This window comes from Bos taurus, chromosome 8 (assembly GCF_002263795.3).
Source record: "Bos taurus isolate L1 Dominette 01449 registration number 42190680 breed Hereford chromosome 8, ARS-UCD2.0, whole genome shotgun sequence".
NCBI classification, from domain to species: Eukaryota; Metazoa; Chordata; class Mammalia; order Artiodactyla; family Bovidae; genus Bos; species Bos taurus.
This window is the reverse complement of record NC_037335.1, coordinates 37,542,515-37,565,359: the sequence shown is the minus strand read 5'-3', so window position 1 is coordinate 37,565,359 and position 22,845 is coordinate 37,542,515.

Below are 22,845 nucleotides of genomic sequence, written 5' to 3'. Positions count from 1 at the left end.
TATGCTTTGCTCTTCTAGAATGCCATAAAAGTGTCATATGTATTATGTAGCCTTTGTAGTCTGGTTGTTTTTCACTTAACATTAGAACCCTGTTTCACTTAATATTGCATTTGAAATTCATCCCTGTTGTGTCAGTAATTTGTTCATTTTTATTGCTAAATATTCTGTTCTACCCGTACGTATCAAAATTTGTTTATCCACTTCCTTGAAGGGGGATATTTAGATTGTTTCCAGCTTTTGGCATTATGTATAAAGCTTCCTGTGTGCAGTTTTCAAGTGAATGTAAAATTTATTTCACTTGAATCAGTTTTAAGCTGTGGGATGACTGAATTGTATAGTAAGTGCATGTTTCGCTTTATAAGAAACTGCCACATGTTTTTCCAAAGTTGGTGTATATTTTGTATTTCCACCAAAAGAATGAGATTTCCTAGTCTCCACTCCTTGACAGTACTTAACATTATCTACTTTTAAAAAACTTAATCATTATATTAGGCATTGAGTGGTATTTCATCATGGTTTTAATTTGCATTTGTAATGACTAATAATGTTGAGCATCTTTTCCCATTTTTATTTGCCCTATGTGTATATATATATGTTCTTTAATGGAATATCTCTTCATCTTTTACCTATTTGAAAGCAAGTTGTTTGATAGAAAAATGGTATTTTGTTTTATTTTTAATTATTACTGTTATTTCTGATTATGTCTGAGTTTTCAACTGTTAGTCTGACTGGCTAAATTACCTCCCCCCACCACCAGCCTTTAGCCACCAGAAAGACATGGGCTAATAGTATAGATAGAGTCATGTTTTCTCAAAGCCAGACAGCAGAAAACTATACATGGAACATTTTTTTCTGAATGGCTTTGGAAATAAAAAATAACTGCTTCTATTCTCTCTGGAGGCAACTGCTCCTACCCCATGAATGGTGTCATTAAACCAAGTTCCCCTTGTAGGAGAAGAAACAACTATAGATGGCTGTTTTAAGAGGATGACTTGTTTTTTCCTAGAGCTATAAGGCACCAGAGGATTATAGGATTCTAGTTTTTAAAATAGCCCTACAATTTCCTTGGGGCAGCTATTGATTATTTGTGACTTGAAGTCTTAAATCAAGAAAGGCAACATGCTTCAGATGTCACTTTAAAAAATAAAAAGTTTGATGCATCTGTAAGATCTGACATAGCCCTTTTAGATGGAAGATACAAATAGAAGCAACAGCAACACCTGATTGAAGGAAAAAATCAACAAGACCTTGAACTATTTTATTGTCTTGGTGGAACATACTTGTAGTGGCCTTCCTTTAGGATTTTTCTCAGCTCCCACTGTTTTTTTTCTTGAGCTCACTCTTCTTATGTCATTTCTCATCTGCCAGAGACATAAGATCTCAGCAACTATGTTTGTAGTATCTAATCCCACCCACCTCCTTGGCCAAATCACTGTGATCAGATAGTTACCTAATTCAATCTGGGCCAACCAGATGTGCAGTATGGATACTGACTTGGACATGTCAATCTGGGGGACATGGCATTTCTTGCCAATGAACTTAGAGTTCGAGGAGCCCATTTTACAAAAACAAATAAAAATGAGGCTGATTCTTACAAAGTCCAAGATTAAAGACAGACAAGAGGCACTCGTTAGATTCCTGGTGGTCCAGGTCTCAATTTCTGCCCCTTCCCTAAGAACCTCTACACTTGAAAACCATGAAGCACTTCGATATGCTTCTGTTGAGTTCTCTCTTAGATTGAAGCTTGATTTGGCTTCTAATGCTGCAGTCAAGAGAGTCTCATCTGAGGAAGCAGTGGATGATCTTGGCTAAGAAACCATTCTGTCTCACCTGGGATCCTGTGAAGAATTCTGAATTACAAGTGGCACAAATGCAGGGCTCAATAATGCCAGATAAATGACTGGAGTTGAGAGGGGACAGATATTTTGAAGGTATGTCTTAGTGAAGATATGGAATTGCTTCTTTATTTCAAACTCCAGTCAGATTCCTAGAATCTTAGCTTTGGAATGGATCTTAGGGGTTATACAGGTAATTTTGTCCCATCTTACACATAGAGAGCAGGAGGTCTTTCTTGAAATCTGCAGATAGCCATCTGACCTCTCTAATTATATTAAATCATTTGGTTCAATGCAAGGTCTACACATACCCAGAAAGATACATGCTGTTTTATGTTCTAAAACTCACATTTCTCTCCTTACCCAGAACCTCTTCTAAATATTTTAAGACTGTTATTATTTTTAATACTCTCTCGAGATTCCTGTTATTTACTTCTAAGGCCATCGGTAGATAATGAAGAAACTTTTGCCAGCAGGCATTCCAATTTGGATTTAGAAACACTGATTGAACTTATTTTTTCTTCTTTGTTGTATGTTGATGACTGATGCTCACAATGCCTTAACTCACATCTTTTGCATTCTGTGCACTCATAGAAAACTCTGTGTGCTTGGGCCACATCATTTTTGACAGTGTGAAAAATACTTGACTCACACAGACTCCATTTATTTCAAATGAGTCCCACTCTTTGGGGGCTCACACAGATTAATGCTGGGAAGGAAAATAAGGAGGCACCAATAATGGTGCCTGAACATTATAGATGCTCAACCTGTTTGGTGAACTGACTGAGTGAATTATTGCTGATCAAGTCAAAACTCTTCCATGTAGAGAAAATTTGTTTAACCCCTTCCCCCAAACTGGAAAGAAAGCAGCCTTGAAGCTTGTGATTAGATTTCTCTTCCTTCACAACAACAGCTAATATAGAGCCTGTAAGAAAAACCCCAGTTTCAAAGTGTCATAGACCAGCTGGGATTGGATGCTCTCAGAACTCCAGAGGTGTTGGGCTGTGTCAGACTGATGAATTATGTAAAACCTGTTTTCTCTGAGTATTATTAATCATCCTCAAGCAAATGAAGACATGCTAATTAATTTGTGGTGGTTTTTACCTGCAAATGCCAAAGGAACTAAACCAAATTAAATCTTCTATTCTCTTTAAGACCAGCACCCCGTTAAACACCCAGTGACTCATCCAATTCAATTTGAAAGATGTGGTTCTTTGGAAACTTAGTTTGCCTGCAGTTTCAGACTCCTAAAGGATCTTTCTTGAAAGTGTAGCCCAAAGTTTCATGCATAATGGCTTGGAAAATGAATGGATGGAATTAATTGTTGTGATTTACAGAGGATCCAGCATACCTCTGACTCTGTATTAGATAATCTACCTGTGTTGTCTCATAGGTAGGTATTATCATTTGAGTTGTGCAAATGACAAAACAGACTCAGAGACTTTATATAAATTTCCTAAGTCATACAACTTAATAGTATTTAGCTAAAACACAGGTGCTAGTCTGACCCTGTAGACCCTACTTTTTCTATCGCACCATGCTTCTTCCAAGGAGAAAATCCACTGTACCTATGTACAGTGCATTGCACACTTTGAACTATATTTGAAGAATTAGGGTTTCCTATTTTCTTTCCCCTATTGCAGAAAAGTCTTAGAGAAAAGAGTTTTAGGGCATTCTAATGATTTTCATAGGAACAGCATCATGTGAGGTACCCCTCCTTTCTCACTCTCAGCTCCATGTGTACTCTGATGTTTTTGAACCAGGCCATTTCCTTTTGGTAACAACTAAAATATTATTGCTTGAGGAAGATATACCTTTTCATCCATGCCCATGAGTTTGCCAAATGAGCCATGTTTAATGTGCCTCTGAAATAAGTGGTCTCTGAACATCCCAGCAGGACTCTGGGGAGACTAAGAAAAAGTATCAGACTCTTAGCTGATCCTAGATGGTTTGTGTGGGATTGCACTGGGTGCCTCACATCCTTGTCTAGTTCAGTTTCACACTTTTCTTCCCCAGTACTACCTAAGTAACTAAAAATGAAATTAAAGGTTCATTTTTGGCTGTGTTGATTGCCATTATCAGTGTTTTTTCCCTTGGCAACTAACTTGCACGCCCGCAGTGGTAAAGAATGGTGGCTAATGTTCCATAGATTGCTTTGGTGTTAAATGGAGTCCTTTAATATGTCTCCTGACAGCCAGTCCCATCAAGGATGGATGTGCTTGATTGCCATCAACTCCAGAGCTGTTCACTCCAGAGAAGGATCCAGGAAGCAGCGTCCTGGCCAAAGTGTCTTGGGTCATTTTGGGGGGGGATTGGCACTTTCTCTCCTTCATGCATGATGGGTGGTCATCCATCCTCTTTCAAGAACTCAAAGGTGCTAGGACTGCTGTTAGAGTAGGAACTCCATGGAATACTTTATTGATGACAGAGATTATGTAAACTGATGTGCACTTTGTTGCTTTTTGGGATGACCTGAAAATTATCTTCACTCTTATTTTATTCTTCCTAAATTATAGAAATACTGGGGCTTTCAGTAAAGATTTCAGACTAGGGCATCTCTTCTTTTCACTGTTTTAAGCAACAGATGTCCCTATTTTGTCAGAGAGCTGGCGAGATATACAAGAGCATGTACTCCTGAATCTCCGTCTGTCACTAACTGTGTCACATATGGCAAGTCACATTCTCTCTGAGCCACATTTTTTTCTCACCTGTGAAATGGGGTGATTATGTCTGCGTTAGAGGGCTGTTCTGAATTAAGATTAAATGTGAATGAAATTAGCACAAAGTCTGGCATACAGAGGATGCTAAAAAATGTTTGTTTTCTTTTTGCTAAATGAATACCATTTCTTTTTATTTCTAAAAGTCCCTAGAATCCTCCCTTATCATCCCTTCACACCACACACACACATACCACTTCTTTTCCAGGCAAACATTTCAAAATTGTGTGGTAGTGCATGCAAATTGTAGTCAGCATTATTAAGTTAAAATTTTCTTGACATTTCTTCTCTCACACTGTCCTTCTCCACAGTTGAGAATGAGAGAAATGGAAATTAGAATTGTATTGCATATTGCTTGATCTTTTTCTTGGCTCTTAGAGCCTCCTTGCATGCACGCATACACATGCACACTCCCCACCTCCACCTGTTACACCTTGTGCTTCTCCTCCTTCCTTTTCAGGTGTCCTCACTGCATATGTTTTTCATTGTTGGCTGTGTTTTTTGCCAGAATCAGAAATACTGAGTGTGTCCTCTCTGGAATGGTACAGTAATGTGTTGGGTAACTGTATCAAAGCCTTATGAAAAATGTGAAAAATTTCCTCCTATCTCATGGGCTAGCTGAATGGAAAAGTGGTAGAGTTGGTGGTGGTAAGAGTGACAAGTGGGAAAAATATTACTGCTTTCTTCAGGAGGAAAGAAGGGAGATAGTTACCAATGGGTAAGTCTTTATTTTCCTACAGACTGGACTGAGTGTGTCAACTATCTCAGAAAGAAAATGAAAGCAAATCTTTCTGCATCCCATGGCTCTTTGTAGGGACAGTACTAAATTGCTTCACTTTTTGGTAGGCTTTTTCCAGAGGCTTATCTCCTTGCTGAAATAATCTCTCCTGGAGCCATTTCCAAATTTCAAGACTTTGTTCTGACTGTTTTTGTGAGCCATTCTTTCATCAGTTCTACCTTCCCCTGGAGTGAAAATATCTGTTACTGCCAGCCAGATTCTTTGTGTGAGTGAGGTGCTCACCTGAGAGCATGGGTGTAGCAGACAATCTATAAGACCCTAGTGACCCCTGCCCTGTGATATTCACACCCTCATATACTTCTCTCCTCTAGTCTGCTGTGGTGGAGCTGTGGCACCAACAGAGTATGGCAGAAGTGATGATGTGTCTCTTCTGAGCTTAGGTTATAGAAGAGGCTGCAGCTTCCATTTTGGCCATGCTTATTCTCTCTTGGATTGCTTTCTCTGCAGGGAAGCCAGCTGCTATGTTCTGAGCTTCTCCAGAAGCGCTCTGGAGAAGCCAGTGTGGTGAGGAATTGAGGCCTCCAGCCAACAGCCGTATGACTGAAGCTTCTTTACATTTTATCTTCCAGCCCCAGTCAAGCCTTCAGGTGACTGCAGCTCCAGTCAATAGTTTCATAGCAGTCTCATGAGAGACCCTGAGCCAGAGTCACCCAGGTAAGAAACTGTGAGCAAATACATTTGTTGTTTGAAGATTCAGTTGAAAACTCAGAAGGATGTGAGATCTTACATTGTCTGTAAGCTAAATCAGCCTCTAGCAGTTTTATGGACACTAGTAGAAATCACGGGACTGCTGAATCAGAGACAAAAGACTTGCATTGTTCACAGCACAGCAGTCAGCATGAGATCATATCTGCACTGGATCCTCCTAACCCCTAAGTCCTATGGGGCTTTTGCAGGGATGGGCATGGGTGCCTGCTCCAAACACAGTAGGTTTGACTCATAGCTGAGAAACCATAGAATAGGAGACCTTGATCTTTTATAAGAGGGCTTCAAAAACTACTCAAACTTTACCTTGGAGGGAGATATTATTTTTGTTATCCTGGATGGAAAACAATTCTGGCCTCTTCTCCAGAGGAATGCTGTCTCCATCTTGCAGTGTTGTATACTATACAAATACCCTGTAGAAGATACTCTGGACCAAAAACTGTCAGTGCCCCTGCTCATAAGGAACACAGTGGATCGAATGGAGACTTGTCTACCAGCAGACATGGGGTTTTGGAATAAGTTTCTGTGCAGCAGTAGATAGCCAATGCATGGGATACCTATGTCTGTGTCTTCACCTTTCAGAGCCATTGGACTGATGGCAGATGTGGTAGAGTTATTTTTATTTAGTTTTATTTATTTGTTTGGCTAGTTGCAGCCTGTGGGATCTAGTTGCCTGACCAAGGATGGAACCCACCGCCCCTGCATTGGGACCACAGAGTTTAGTGCTCCCCACTAGACCACCAGGGAAGTTCCAAGTTGTATTTATAGATAGAGAATACATGTGAGGTCTTTGGCTTTAGTAATAGGTGAAGATACAAGGAAGTCAACTGATTTTGGAGGATGATGAAGAGAAAGAAGGGGAAAAAGAGATGTTGCTGCTACTGCTAAGTCGCTTCAGTCGTGTCCGACTCTGTGCGACCTCATGGACTGCAGCCTACCAGGCTTCTCTGTCCATGGGATTCTCCAGGCAAGAGCACTGGAGTGGGTTGCCATTTCCTTCTCCAAAAGAGTTGTTAGGAAGGGGCAAACAGATAGAACTGAATATATTAGATATGCCTAGCTTCCTCTGGAAATAAATGTTTTACTCGAGAATAGTTAGATTTGTAAAAGGAGATAATTCATTACTTAGTATCTTGTTCTGTTTAAAAGAAGTCTTTTCATTATCACTAGTGAACTGGTGTTTTGGGGAATTGTGGGGTTGTTGGTAGTGGTTACTTTTCACACTATTTCCCCCAGGGAAGGAATAGGAGGGGCAGTTATTTTGAAGCTATCTATAGAGAGCTAAATTTAGAGAATTCTCTCTGAAAGCTACATGAAAGAAGATACTTAAAAGATTCTTTTTGTTTATTTGTTTTATTCTGTGAAAATGAGGGATCAAATAAAAGGGATCTTGGGCTTTCTGGTATTGGGCAATATCTTCTCTTCTCCTTATGAAATCAGTTGAGGGAACTCAGAATTAAGAATGATTTTAATTTGAAATGAGATTTGGCCTTATGTTTCATTCAGTTTTAAGACTACCAAGTTTTAGAAATATTAAGTGATGATCTTCGTGGAGTTATATTTAGAAAGTACAGTACAGTAGCCAAAAGTGAGACTGAGTTTCCCTTGGCTTATAAGAAAAAGAGGACCGGAGATGCTTAAGAGATAAAATTACTCCAGGCTCCCCCTAGCTGGGATCCATTGACTGGCAAGGCTCAGAGATGCTTTCTTAGATCTCCAGTATGTACATCTTAGCTGGTTATCCAGATGTTCAGCAGAAACTCTCTATAAAGGAACTCAGGGCAAGTTATAACCTTGCTTATATAGCTAGAACGATTTAAGAGCATAGGTTAAATGCCAGCTCTTTAATTCAGTTTGTCTTAGTTTATTTAAATCTTAAATGAGAACTGTGATGCTAATCTCTTATGATGTTGTAAAGTTTAAATATGTTAAAGGGTACAGAGTTTAGCATTGCGCTTTATTTATAATAAATGCTTAATAAATTAAGGTTAATTATTAATCCAAAGATACTAGAAATGTTCCTCCCTGGGTTGTATTATGTCATATCAAATGCAGTAAGTCCTGTTGGATGATATCTGGCTCTGTCTTATTCTATTTGATTACATTACAGGCCAATTCGTACTTCTTATGTGTACAGAGGTCTTGTTTATATAACGTTAATTATGTGCTTCCTTTCCCTGGCACATGGCAAATTCTCTCAATAAATGCTGGCTCTTGATCTTGTCACCTTGATATGAGGAAAATAATAAATCCCACCCAATGACCAAACTTAGCAAAGCCTGGCTATTCTCAAAGGATATTGATTTTAATTTTTCTTAAACAGGAAGGCTGTTCATGGAAAATTTTGCTAGAGACTGGAATAATGGGTTCAACCTGTTTTGTGTTAAAGCCCATGAATTTGGTACAAGAGGAGGCCAGGGCTGTGCGTTCTGCAGGTATAAGTAGGAATGTGGTGCCCAGAATCATTGCCTTTTGTGGGGCTCCTAGTGGTGCAGGCAGCAGGTATCACCACACACAGTGTTCCTAGGACTTGTCACAGTCTGGAGAAAATCTTGCATCTCTGGCAGTGAGAGCAGGCGTTTCATATCCCAAAGGCCTCACAATGTTTTGGGGAAGAGACTGAAGATTTGGCAAATGCTGTCAGTTCCCCAGTCACATTCCTTGGTGCCCACTCCTGTGTGTGCCTTCCTTGTGGCTCTGCTGAAAGGACCTGCAATTCTTTGCTTACAGTCATCGCTGGCCATGGGAGTCCTCTCAGCCAAATCAGGGACAGGTTGGAGGTGTGCTGGAGTTAGCCCTGGGGACAGAGGGACTTGAAGACTAAATGCCAAGCTCCCTTGCTCCTCAGGTGGGAAAACTCCAAGGTGTCTCCTATACTGCCTTCCAGAATTCCCCAGTGTGGCTGAGCCCCATGTGCCCAAGGTGGGGCCATGATGGTGGCTTAACACTCTCTTCATCTGCTTCCTTCTCTCTTCTCTCACTTTTCTCCTCCCTTGACAGTGCGTCTTAAGATCATCTTCCAAACATGCTCACGTTCTCATCTCAGAACCTGCTTTGGAGAACAGCCTAAAACAAACAACACACTCACATTGTGTCACTTCCTCCATCAGCAGTCAGAACGTGTCCTGTGTCTGCTCACTCCCCAGAACACCCCTTCTCTCCATCTCATAGGCAGAACTTGATGTTGGAACTTGATGTTGTAATCATCCACTCTGCAGGTGATTTCAAATTCTTCATCTCATTTATATCTCATTTTAGCACTATGTCATAGTTCCATTTTACAGATGTGGAAATCGAGACCAGAGGATTAAGTATCTTGATTGAGGTAATAGAGCTTTTAATGGAGGAGCTAGACCTGGATCCCAGGTTTTCTGATTCTGTTCTATAATCTTCTTGTTTACACACTATTTCTGAAGGTGTGGACAGATCATGGGAGGAATAATGTACACCTCTGATTCTGTGTTAGAATTTCTAAAAGAAGCATAAATCACGTTATATCATGTCAAAGTTTTCATGTAACAATTAAAATAGAATTCCAACTCCATCTCATGGCCTACCTACACAGTCTTCCATGGCCTGACTTCTCTTTGTTTCTCTGATTTCACCTCTCACCTTTCACTCTCTCCCCAGTCCTGTTCTGTTCAAACCATCCCTGTGTTTGTGCATACACCAAGTTCATCACACCCATGGTCTCTGCCCTTTCTGTTTCCTTGGCCTGAATGCTCTTCAGATCTTTGCAGGGCTACCTCCTTCTCAGCCTTCTAGTCTCTAGAAGTGACTTCCTTAGAGAAGTCCTGACTAAGCTAAAGTGCTTGCTCCCCTTCTTCTGCCCAGCCCCATGCATTCTCTTTCCAGTTTTCCTTTTTCATTCTGTTCAGTACACTTATTTCCTTCTTGCTTTTTTCCTAACCCTGCTAGCCTGTAGGCTGATCAAGGGCAGATATCTCTAGTTTCGTTCATTACTGTTTTTCCAGGGCCTAGAACAGTGCCTGGCACACAGTTTTTGTCAAATGAATACATAAATAAATTAAGAGGAAGCCATAAAGAAGAAATGTTCTAAGCATGTATATGAAAGGACCTTAAAGCATATTTTGTGTATAACTAAGATTTATTTACTTGGCTCTTTGTAATCAGCAGAATTAATATAACTTGAAAGCAAATGCATCTTACTGACATTTTGGAACCTGTGTGCAAGCATTAATACCAATCAATTTAAGTGTGTGTTTCACAGCATGCCATTCGGAAGAGAAATGCTGGAAAGGGAGAAGGTGGACAGCTTCTTAGCTTCTTTTTTCTGGCACATTTAACATCATTCCAGTAAACTGGGCTCTAGGTTTAATTAAAGATTGAGGTGGGGAGAAAAGGTATGGAGATAGTCTTAACAGTCTTTTACATTTTAGACTTTAGAAACAACAAAAGATTTTGTGGTTAAAGGCCTCTAATGTTAAGTCCTTGGAAATCTAGTTTTTTTTTTGGCTTTCCTATCTCTTTTATTTTGATATTTGTATTTGATCAATGAGTGTTTTAGGGGAAGTGAGAGATAGAAAAATGATATGACTATGCTTATAATTTTGTTTTGATATTCTTTGCTTTTTTGATTATGCAGTTTGTCTGTATTCATTAGAAAATTTGAAAAGTAAACAAATGTAAAATAAGAAAGTAAATATTATCCATAAGTCTAATCCTTAACAAATGACTACCAACATTTTGATGTATTTCGTTCCAGGGGTTTCATTTCTGGGATTGTGAATATCTAGGGCTTCCTGGTTAGCTCAAATGATAAAGAATCTGCCTGCAATGCAGGAGGCCGGGGTTCGACCCCTGGGTTGGGAAGATCCCCTGGAGAAAGGCATGGCAACCCACTCCAGTATTCTTGCCTGGAGTATTGCATGGACAGAGGAGCTGCACGGGCTACAGTCCATGGGGGTTGCAGAGTCGGACACAACTGAGTGGTTTCAGTCACTCACTTTCATGTGTAGTACAGTTCTTCAACTCTAAGATACTGTTATGAAGTACAATATAGATTTTGTTACTATATTACTTTTAAAGGTAAAGATACACTTCTTTTTTTAATAAAAAATGGCAATTATGTACTATTTTCTTCTCACAAAGTTTGAGACTAACTTTTCTTCTCATTCTGAGTCTAAAGTTAGTTCCAAATTTCTTTTGGCCAACCATAGCTGTACAGATCGTCTCTATTACATGCTGCTTCCCATCATGTGTGCATCAAATCGTGACCCCATGACATTCTTTATCTGTGGTCTTATGTCAAAGTATATTTTAAAATAATGAGATTTATTTGCATTTCTTATGTGGTTAAACTCACAATTTTTTTCCTTATTAAATTACACGTCACAAGTTTCTCTTGAAATTCAGCCAGAAGCTTTTACTCATGAATTTTTTGGTGTCCAAATAATAGTCTTTCATAATGCATGAATCAGTCACAGCAAACTCTCCCAGCTTTAAAGATTGCATGATATATTTAGAGAGACCAGGCACCATTCCCATATGCATTGCAAGAAATGACAAATATGTCACAACTTAATCTATTTGGCAGTTTATAAGTTCTTTTGATACAAAGTATTAAATGCATCCTAATTTAAAAAAAAATCAAGCTGTGAAAAAATATATGCACCATAGAATCAAATATATATGGGATATGTGTGACAATGTGAATGTCTTTATTTCAGCACAGAGTATTTCAACTCTGCTGCACATTAGACTCACATGGATATTAAAAATAAATCTAGGTCAAAATCAAACCATCAGACCTTCCAGAGAGGCCAAGGGAGTAGTATTTATTTTAAAAATCCACAAAAATACAACACTTCTCAGAAACTCCAATGGGTAGCTAGAATTGAGGACCACTGTTTTAGCAGCTGATATATCAGGGTTACTCTTAGGGCAGGAACCATCTTTATTTGGCAAAATACCCTGATAAGCAGCCTGGGATAGGAGGCAGGACTCAGAGAGGACTATTGTCAGAACTTCAGCTACAAAAGAGATAGTTTAAGTGGTTGCCTGAAAACATGATAGGTGTAGTGCTCTTAAAGGAGGAGATGTGATGAGGAATAGGAGGGTGAGGAACCATGTGCCCATCAATGTGAAGCTGGCTGATCTAACAGGCAAATGATCAGTGGCAGTTTCATGTGGTGGTGGTGGGGGCAGCTAAAAATAATGTAAACAATAGTAGTAATGTTCATTTTGAAATGGTTTCAGTTCAGTTCAGTCACTCAGTTGTGTCTGACTCTTTGCGACCCCATGAATCGCAGCACGCCAGGCCTCCCTGTCCATCACCAACTCCCGGAGTTCACTCAGACTCACGTCCATCGAGTCAGTGATGCCATCCAGCCATCTCATCCTCTGTCATCCCCTTCTCCTCCTGCCCCCAATCCTCCCAGCATCACAATCTTTTCCAGTGAGTCAACTCTTCGCATGAGGTGGCCAAAGTACTGGAGCTTCAGCTTTAGCATCATTCCTTCCAAAGAAATCCCAGGGCTGATCTCCTTCAGAATGGACTGGTTGGATCTCCTTGCAGTCCAAGGGACTCTCAAGAGTCTTCAACACCACAGTTCAAAAGCATCAATTCTTCGGTGCTCAGCCTTCTTCACAGTCCAATTCTCACATCCATACATGACCACAGGAAAAACCATCGCCTTGACTAGACGAACTTTGTTGGCAAAGTAATGTCTCTGCTTTTGAATATGCTATCTAGGTTGGTCATAACTTTCCTTCCAAGGAGTAAGCGTGTTTTAATTTCATGGCTGCAGTCACCATCTGTAGTGATTTTGGAGCCCAAAAATATAAAGTCTGACACTGTTTCCACTGTTTCCCCATCTATTTGCCATGAAGTGATGGGACCGGATGCCATGATCTTCGTTTTCTGAATGTTGAGCTTTAAGCCAACTTTTTCACTCTCCACTTTCACTTTCATCAAGAGGCTTTTGAGTTCCTCTTCACTTTCTGCCATAAGGGTGGTGTCACCTGCATATCTGAGGTTATTGATATTTCTCCCGGCAATCTTGATTCCAGCTTGTGTTTCTTCCAGTCCAGCATTTCTCATGATGTACTCTGCATATAAGTTAAATAAGCAGGGTGACAATATACAGCCTTGACGTACTCCTTTTCCTCTTTGGAACCAGTCTGTTGTTCCATGTCCAGTTCTAACTGTTGCTTCCTGACCTGCATACAAATGTCTCAAGAGACAGATCATGAAATGGTTTACATATTATTAAATGGACTTCTCCATCTTTCTTCCAAATACTGGATTCTGTTATTCTCTTGAGTGTTCTGTGTGTCTTTCTTTTTCTTGTTGGAAATTGAGGAAGAAAGGAGCTGAGATAAAGAACTCGACTCTGAGTTGGTGCAGGGTGAAACAGAGGAGGATCCTGGAGTTGAGGTGACTGAATATATCACCCTTCAGAAAACCTTAGAAAGGGTTTTGTTTTTTCATAGGGCATAAAATTAGTGGTTTGAACCAATTTAGTTCAATACATAAACCCAGGAATCTTCACATGCCATGACATTCAACAGAAACAAACATGCCCTCGTCTGCATGCATTCATATTTTAAAATCAGTTGGGATCATACTGCATACCCAATTTTGTGTCCTGATTTCTTCACTTAATATAATGCCATAAAATTTTCCCATATCATTAATTATTCTGAGAGAGCTTGAATTTTAATTAATAGCCCTTATAATCACACTCTGATTTATTTGAACTTTGTTGTATGGGATATTGTGTAGGATAATATGAGTACTCAGAATCTGCAGCCAGATGCTCTGCCTTCACTCTCCCAGCTGTGTTGCTTTGGCAGGCATTCCCACACCCTGGCCTCTGTGCTGACACAATATTTCCCTTCACAAAAGGATTTGGAATTTCAATGGCTAAAAATTGTAATTGTTCTGAATTTATGTTTCTTTGATAATTAGTGCATTTAAACTCCATGTCAACTGGTATTAGCATTTTACCAATTTATTCTTCCCAAATCAAAATTTTAGGATGGAAATGTTTTAATTCATTTGAAGGGCTAGTGTCCAGTTGCTCTGTTGACAAAGAAAAGTTGTAAATTATTGTAGAGAAAGCAAATCTGCTGCAGAGGAGTGATGTTGGCTCATCTGCATGATCAAATAAATTATATTCCTACCTTGAGGGAGGTATATAATTTATATAAAGAAATTATACTTTGAGATCAAGTATTCCAGAGTTACTTACCAGGTGGAATCAAACCCATCTGAAGGTATCCAGAGAAAAATTTAGCCAAGAATCAGGTAGAGAAATAGTCATGAGAAGAAAAGCAGAAAACCAGTGAGCTGCCAGTTGCCAGGAGGTTCATATTAGGATCTTATTAGGGAGTGATTTAGAATAACTGAGCATGATCAGCTTCATAATAGTGATAAGCGAAGCACAGGAGGTGCTAGGTACCCAACCTGCCAGACAATCTGGCCAAGTTCACTGGGCTATGCATGGAAACCGTGGAAAGCAGCTTATACTCAGTCCTAATGGGCACTTCTCAGTGGATCATTTCATTAACAAGATTGGCATAACAATTATAATTGATGTATTTTGGGGTGGTGGGGGGAGGAGTTTATTGAGAAGAGAAGGTTATGTTCCTTGCTTTCACTCTTTAAAGAAAAATCAAGATGATATTTTCTGAGTGCTTCCAAAGCTCCTTTTTGACAAAGTTTGCACATTCCTGTATTAGGCCACTCCAGACTATCTGTGCCCACATCAGGCCACAGAATATTACCATGGCCCACTTTGACCTCCCTAGCTAAAAGTCATTATTCATTTATACCGTGTCTGTAGAGACACCCTCATGAAAAAGGGCCATATTTAGTCTGTGAGCCTAGGAATGAAAAAAGATGAGGGAGAGGAATTCACTGCTAAATTTTAGGTGAGAGGGAGTAAAGAAGGGCAATCTAAGGATGGGAAATTTATGAGATGTTAGAAGCAAAATCCTCCCTTTCTCGGCTGGCTAGGCAGCTGGGCTGTGAGTTAAAGGAGGAAGAGATGGTGAATGGACTTCAGTTCAAAAGGGAGGGCTGAGGGCAAAGTGGAAAGCTTTTTAAAGAGAAGGTGGATGGTCTCAGAGAGCCCTGAATACCACTTGACTCTGTTAAAGATACTTGGAGAATATAGATTATGCTTAAAAATAGCAAAGCTGTACAGGTCAGGCTTTGGCTCAGGGGAGAGGTAAGAGAAGGGCATTGGTGGAGATCAACAGCCTTGGAAACAAATGCTTTTCAGGCTGCCAAAAGGCGTGATCAGAGAATAAGAAATAAAGAGCTTCCAAGGATAGAACTGAAAGCAAAGACTTGAAGGGGAAGGGGGATGGGTTAGCAAAGCCACCTCACCCAGCAGGAAGTCTGGAGATGGTTGCAGTTGTACACTATTGGGATTTAGCAAAAATAATTTATTTTTATTCTGGAATCCTTCAGACCCACAGCAAAGACCCCACTTCACCTTCCTTTCTGTATATACACTGTCACTTCTCTTCTTGCAAAATATCCCAAGGAGGGTTGCAGTCATTACATATTACCCCGCAACGTGTCAGCACGAACCTCCCAAGAACAGAACTACTTCCTGTGCAACCATATTGCCCTATTGCTGCACCTGAGAAAAAACTTTTAATTCAATAGCATTATTAACAGAGTCCAAGCGCAAGCTTCTCTAGTTGTCCCTAAAATACCTTTTGTAACTGGGCCCTGTGCCCAGTCAGGTACCAGTCAAGGTTCATGCAGTGTTTTGTAGTTAATTTCTTTTTAGTCTTTTAGCCTGAATCAACTCTTTTATTGGATTTCTGAGTGGTGATTTTATAGTCTGTCATTCCTTCTACATTTTTTTTTTTGGCTTGCATTTTTCTATAGAGAGGATTTTTTTCTCTCCTCAACATTGTTTTGACTATCATGAGGACTTACATTTTTTCCATGTGTTTTAATTCATTACCGTCATTGTGGATTTTTTTTTTTTTTAATGATCAAATGTTACTGGTGGTTGTCCCCTTGGGCCAGCTTGTGGGTTCATCAATTTTTAAGTATGTACTTGCCTTTTGGTACAAGGTGTTCCAGGATCATCTTTTATTTTTCCTATTTCAGACCTGGAATCAGCCATTTCTCCTAGGAGTCTTGGTGACTTTTACCAGAGAATAGTGCAAGAACCAAGCATTAATTGTCCCTCATGGCTATTGAGAGTCATTTCTTCTAGGGCCTTTTCAGAATACAGTTAGGACATTTTTTTGTTGAAACCTTTTATATTCAAAGTCATATAGACCTTTACCAGTGCCCATTTTATATTTCTTTTCCTCTCCCTTCCTTCAAGTAAACACCCTGGTTCCTAACAACATTAGTGTGTTTTCTAATTTTCTCTATCCTGTAAAACACAAAATGGTTTCAGAATTATACCATTCTACTACCAGGAATAATCCTACTAAGTAAAATTCAAGTCTTCACTGTATTTTTTTGTCTTTAGGGCAAATCCAGGATAATGGGCTCTTCCAGGGGGCTCCAGATAGACTTCATTGCAGTCTCTAGATTGTACTGGGTTTGTAGGCAGAATGGAATTTGGGAGTACATCCAGCTTTCTTAGATAGGTAAATGAATCTGTAATTAATTTTGTAAATTATCTGAAATTGATTCATCAAAAATATATACATATATATTTAATATTCTGATCAAGTTTTACACCTCTCCAGTAAAGTATGCGTATTGTAATTTGAAATATTATTTGTCTACTTGTACTTCTTGTCTTAAAGATTACTTTGCTATTAATACAGAGCACCAGGTTTTATTCTTGCATCCTTTATTTTCAGCTCTTCTATACCTGCTATTTAACATGTTTGTTTAGTGATGCATATCTATACCTTGATGGTGGTTGTGGTTTTATGGATGTATATATACTTATCCCCAGACTCATTGAGTTGTATATATTAAGTATGTATAGCTTTGCACATGTCAATTGTACCTTAATAAAGTGTCTCAGAATGTCTCCTGTAAGTAACATATATGCATCTGTGCCAAGTCATGTCCAACTCGTTATGACTCCCTGGGCTGTAGCATGCCAGGGTCCGCTGTCCATGAGATAAATTTTTAAGTCTGTCTTCTTTAATCTTTACCCTTTAATGGTTTAATTTGCTTCCATTTAATTAATTACTAATACATTTAGGCTTAGATCTATTATATGACTATTTTCAATTCGTCCCACCGGCTCTATGATTTATTGTGGCTGTTTCTCTTTGTTTACTTTTTCCTTTCCTTTGTGTGTCTGTGTGTGTGTGTGTTGTTGTAATGTCTTGTTGTAATGCCTAGTTATTTTTGATTTGTATTAGTCATTATTAATAAAAATTGTAGACATAGTTTGAGCCTTTGAATAATGTTATATATCTGCAAAGAATAATTACTTTTGTTTCTAGTAAGCAGTTAAAATGGGGACAAATCACCTTAACATAGTCGGGGAATGAGCCATCCAAAATTAAGGTTTGATCTCATGGGTGCTATTCCATTATTGGTTTACCTTTTAGTTCAAGGATATATACCTTGGGAACCTCAAATAAAAGTCTGAATTTTATTGGGATTCCCTTTTTGATAGACCTTGAACTCTAATTTTTTTGCATCCTTAGCTCCATGAAATGACTCAGTGCTGCTGCTGCTGCTGCTAAGTTGCTTCAGTCGTGTCCAACTCTGTGCGACCCCATAGACGGCAGTCCACCAGGCTCCCCTGTCCCTGGGATTCTCAAGGCAAGAATACTTTGGACTCAGCACTACAACCTCTTAAATACAGCTTTCAAATTAACAAGATTTGAGAGTTGATCTGTAGCAGCTATTTATTTTTTTATAGACTAATTATCCAATTCCAGAGATGGAGTGAGAAGCAGTATTTTCTTTACTATATAAGTAGTTTATTATACTTCTGGATGCCCGATATGAGAGTGCTATCTTAGCTTTAAGCTGTTTCCATCTTATGTAACAGTGTTCATCATCTTGAAGTTAGAATTTTGGCATATGAGCTTAAAATCCATCAGTTAAAGGGTCACAGACTTTGTATATATGTACGTATGTGAAGTATCGTTGATTTACAGTATTGTGTTAGTTTCTGGTGTACAGCAAAGTCTGTCTATTATCTATATGTCTGTGCTTAGTCACTCAGTCATGTCCAACTCTTTGCGACCTCATGGACTGTGGCCCACCAGGCTCCTCTGTCCATGGGATTCTCTGGGCAAGAATGCTGGAGTGGGTTGTCATACCCTCCTCCAGGGGATCTTCCCAACCCAGGGATTGAACCCGGGGCTCCCACATTGCAGGCAGATTCTTTACCATCTGAGCGACCAGGGAAGCCCCATCTATATGTCTACCTATCTCTCTTTTATATATTCTGTTCCATTACAGTTTATTGTAAGATATTGAATATAGTTCCCTGTGCTGTACAGTAGGACCTTGTTTATTTTACATATAGCAGCTTGTGTCTGCTAACCCCAAACTCCTAATTTATCCCTTCCCCTCCCTCTGCCCTTTGGTAATAAGTTTGTTTTTTATGTCTGTGAGTCTGTTTCTTTTTTGTAAATAAGTTCATTTGTATCATGTTTTAGATTCTACATATCAGTGATGTGATCAGTGAAAATCATATTTGTCTTTTACTGTTTGATTTCACTTAATAATAAGAGATGATCTGTAGGTCTATTCATGTTACTGTACATGGGACTATTTCATTCTTTTTTATGGATCAGTAGTATTCCATTGTGTGTGTGTACACACACACACACACACACCCACACACACACACACCCACACCCACACCCACACCCACACACCCACACCCACACCCACCCACCCATCCACCCTACACCTTTACCCAGTCATCTGGGTAAATGTTGAGGTACATTTAGGTTGCTTGCATGGCTTAGCTATTATAATTAATGCTGCTCTGAACGTGGGGATGCATGTATCTTTTCAAATTAGAGTTTTCTCAGAATATATGCCGAGAAGTGGGATTGATGATTATATGATAACTCTAATTTTTAAAGGAACCTCCAAACTGTTTTCCATAGGGGCTGAACCCATCAACTGTATAGGAGGATTCTCTTTTCTCCATATTCTTTCCAGCGTTTCTTATTTGTAGACTTTTTAACGATGGCAGTTCTGACTGGTGTGGAGGTGATGCCTCACTGTAGTTTTGATTTGTATCTCTGTAATAATTAGAGATATTGAGTATTCATGTGCTATTATTGGTCATCTGTGTGTCTTCTTTGGAGAAGGTAGGGTTCTGCCTTTAAAAATTTTTTGTTATTGATTTGTATGAGCTGTTTGTATATTTTGGAACTTAAATCCTTGTCAGTTGCATTGTTTGCAGATATTTTCTCCCAGTCTGTAGGTTTTCATTTTGTTTTTGGTTTCCTTTGCTGTGCAAAAGCTTACACATTTAATTAGGTCCTATTTATTTACATTTACTTTTGTTTCTTTTGCCTCAGGATACTGATCTAAAAATATTTATGTTAGAGGATGTTTTGCCTGTGTTCTCTTCTAGGAGTTTTATGGTATCATGTCTTATATTTAGGTCTTTAAGCCATTTTGAGTTTATTATTGTGTATTTGTGAGGGAGTGCTCTGCTGCTGCTGCTGCTAAGTCACTTCAGTCGTGTCCGACTCTGTGCGACCCCATAGACGGCAGCCCACCAGGCTCCCCCGTCCCTGGGATTCTCAAGGCAAGAACACTGGAGTGTGTTACCATTGCTCTAGCCTCATTGATTTACCTCTGGCTGTCCAGCTTTCCCAACACCACTTGTTGAAGTGAAATGAAGTGGAAGTTGCTCAGTCATGTCCGACTCTTTGCTACTCCATGGACTGTACAGTCTGTGGAATTCTCCAGGCCAGAATACTGGAGTTGGTAACCTTTCCCTTCGCCAGGGGATCTTTCCAAACCAGGGATCGAACCCAGGTCTCCTGTATTGCAGGCAGATTCTTGTTGAAGAGACTGTCTTTTCTCCATTATATACTCTTACCTTCTTAGCCAAACATTATTTGGCTGTAGGTGTGTGGGTTTACTTCTGGGCTCTTTGTTCTGTTCCATTGATTTGTTTGTTTTTGTGCCAGTACCACACTGTTTTGATTATTGTAAGCTTTGTAGTCTAAAGTCTGGGAGGATTATGCCTCCAGCTTTGTTCTTTTTTCCTCAAAGTTGCTTTGGCAATTTTGGACCTTTTATGGTTTCATATAAATTTTAGGATTGTTTGTGAAAAATGTCATGGGTACTTTGATGGCTGTTGTTGTTGTTTAGTCACTAAGTCGTGTCTGGCTCTTTGTGATCCCATGGAATGTAATTCGCCAGGTTCCTCTGTTCATGGGATTTCCCAAGCAAGAATACTGGAGTGGGTTGCTGTTTTGTTCTCCAGGGGATCTTCCTGACCCAGGGATTGAACCTGCATCTCCTGCTTGTCAGGCAGATTCTTTACCACTGAGCCACCTGGGAAGCCCTGGGTACTTTGATTGAGATCACATTAAATCTGAAGATTGCTTTGGGTAGTATGGTCATTTTAATATTGATTAATTCTTATTATTCTTCCAACCCAAGAGCATGGTATATCTTTCCATTTCTTTGAATCATCTTAAATTTCCTTCATTAGTCTTTTATAATTCTCAGTACATCTTTCACCTCCTAAGTCAGGTTTATTCCTAAGGTCTTTTTTTATTTTTTTTGAAAGTGATTTTAAAAGGAATTTTTTCTTTCTGCTTACTGACATATTATTGTTACTATAAAGAAACACAGAAGATATCTGTACATTGATCTTATATCTTCCTACATTGCTGAATTCATGTAACAGTTCTAATAGTTTTTGTGGTGGAGTCTTTAGTGTTTCCTACATTTAGTATCATGTCATCTGCATATACAGAGAAGGCAATGGCACCCACTCCAGTACTCTTGCCTGGAAAATCCTATGGACGGAGGAGCCTGGTAGGCTGCAGTCCATGGGGTCGCTAAGAGTCGGACACGACTGAGCGACTTCACTTTCACTTTTCACTTTCATGCATTGGAGAAGGCAATGGCAACCCACTCCAGTGTTCTTGCCTGGAGAATCCTAGGGACGGGGGAGCCTGGTGGGCTGCCGTCTATGGGGTCGCATAGAGTCGGACACAACTGACGTGACTTAGCAGCAGCAGCAGTAGCAATATCTGCATATAATGACACATTTATCTCTTCCCTTCCAATACAAACACCTTTCATCTCTTGTCTGATTGCTGTGGCTAGAATTTTCAGTACTATGTTGAATAGAAGTAGTGAGGTGGGCATCTTTATCTTGTTCCAGATTTTAGTGGGAAGGCTTTCAGCTTTTCACAATTCAGTATTATGTTGGCTGTGGGTTTGTCATAGTTTTTATTATGTTGAGACATGTTCCCTCTGTACCCACTTTGGTAAGAGTGTAAGAGTTTTTATCATTAATGGATGTTGAATTTTATCAAATGATTTTTCTGTATCTATTGAGATAATCGTGTGATTTGTCTTTTCTTTTATTGATGTGGTGTATCACATAGATTGATTCTATGCATAGTGAACCTTCCTTGTCACCCTAGGATGAATCCAACTTGATCGTGGTATATGAGCTCTTTTATGTATTGTTGGATTTGATTTGTTAATGTTTTGTTGTATTTTTGCATCTATAGTTATCAAAAATATTAGCTTGTAATTTTCTTTTTTGGTATTGTCTGTCTGCTTTTGGTATCAGGATGATGGGAACTTCATAGAATGATTGAGAGTATTCCCTCCTCTTCAAATCTTTTGAAAGAGTTTGAGAAAGATAAGTATAAGTTCTTTGTGTGTTTGGTAGAATTTCCTCAGTGAACCAATCTGGACATGGACTTTAGTTGCAGGGAGTTTATTTCTTTATTTTTTTACAGAGTGTATTTTACTGCTACTGATTGACCTTTTGAAATTATTTCTTCTTGATTCAGTTTTGGTGGGCTGTATGTTCTAAAAACTTGTCCATTTCTTCTAGATTTTCCCATTTGTTGGCATATGATTGTTCATAGTATTCTTTTATGGTTTTTGTATTTTTGTGGTATTTTTTGTTATTTCTTCTCTTTCATTTCTTATTTTGTGTATTTGGACCCTCTGTTTTCTTGGTGAGCCTGGCCAGAGGTTGCCGATTTTGTTTACGCTTTCAAAGAACCAGCTCCTGGTTTTATTGATTAAAAAAATGTTTTTTAAAGTACCACAGATTTTTAATTGGATCCTGGAGACACAAGAGTAGAGGTGATAAAGGCAGAACTGGAGGTCTGGCATTAGAGTCTCTAATGCCAGTGGTAGAGCCCAATGTCAAATCAGTGCCGCCAGCAGTGCAAACTGTGGTATCTGTGTCAAACAGTAGTGGTTGTGTTTAGTTTTTGGTTTTTGTGAGTGTAGTCCTCAAGCATACTTTGATGTGTTATTGCTGGCTGTAGAGCCTCCAAATCTAATTTTCAGCCTTGTTGTCAATTCCTTGAACTACATAAATTATTCAAACACATTTCTTTTCTATGTAGAGTAGATAGGATTTGTTGTTTGCAACTTAGAATCCTGACTGATAACATAAACTTTAGACAGAGAGACAGATTCAGAGGGTGTAAATAAACATAAGAGCTTTACTGACATCTATTATCCTTTGAGCACCAGAGGCCAAGGAAGGGTAAACTCCTTAGCAAGATGGTGGTTTAGGTTGATTGTTTTTCACTTCTCTAGACAATATGTGGGGTATGCTGACATTAAAGAAGAAATGGAGTAATATTAACATCCCTTGGGCTTCAGGGAAACTGGATTTTTCCT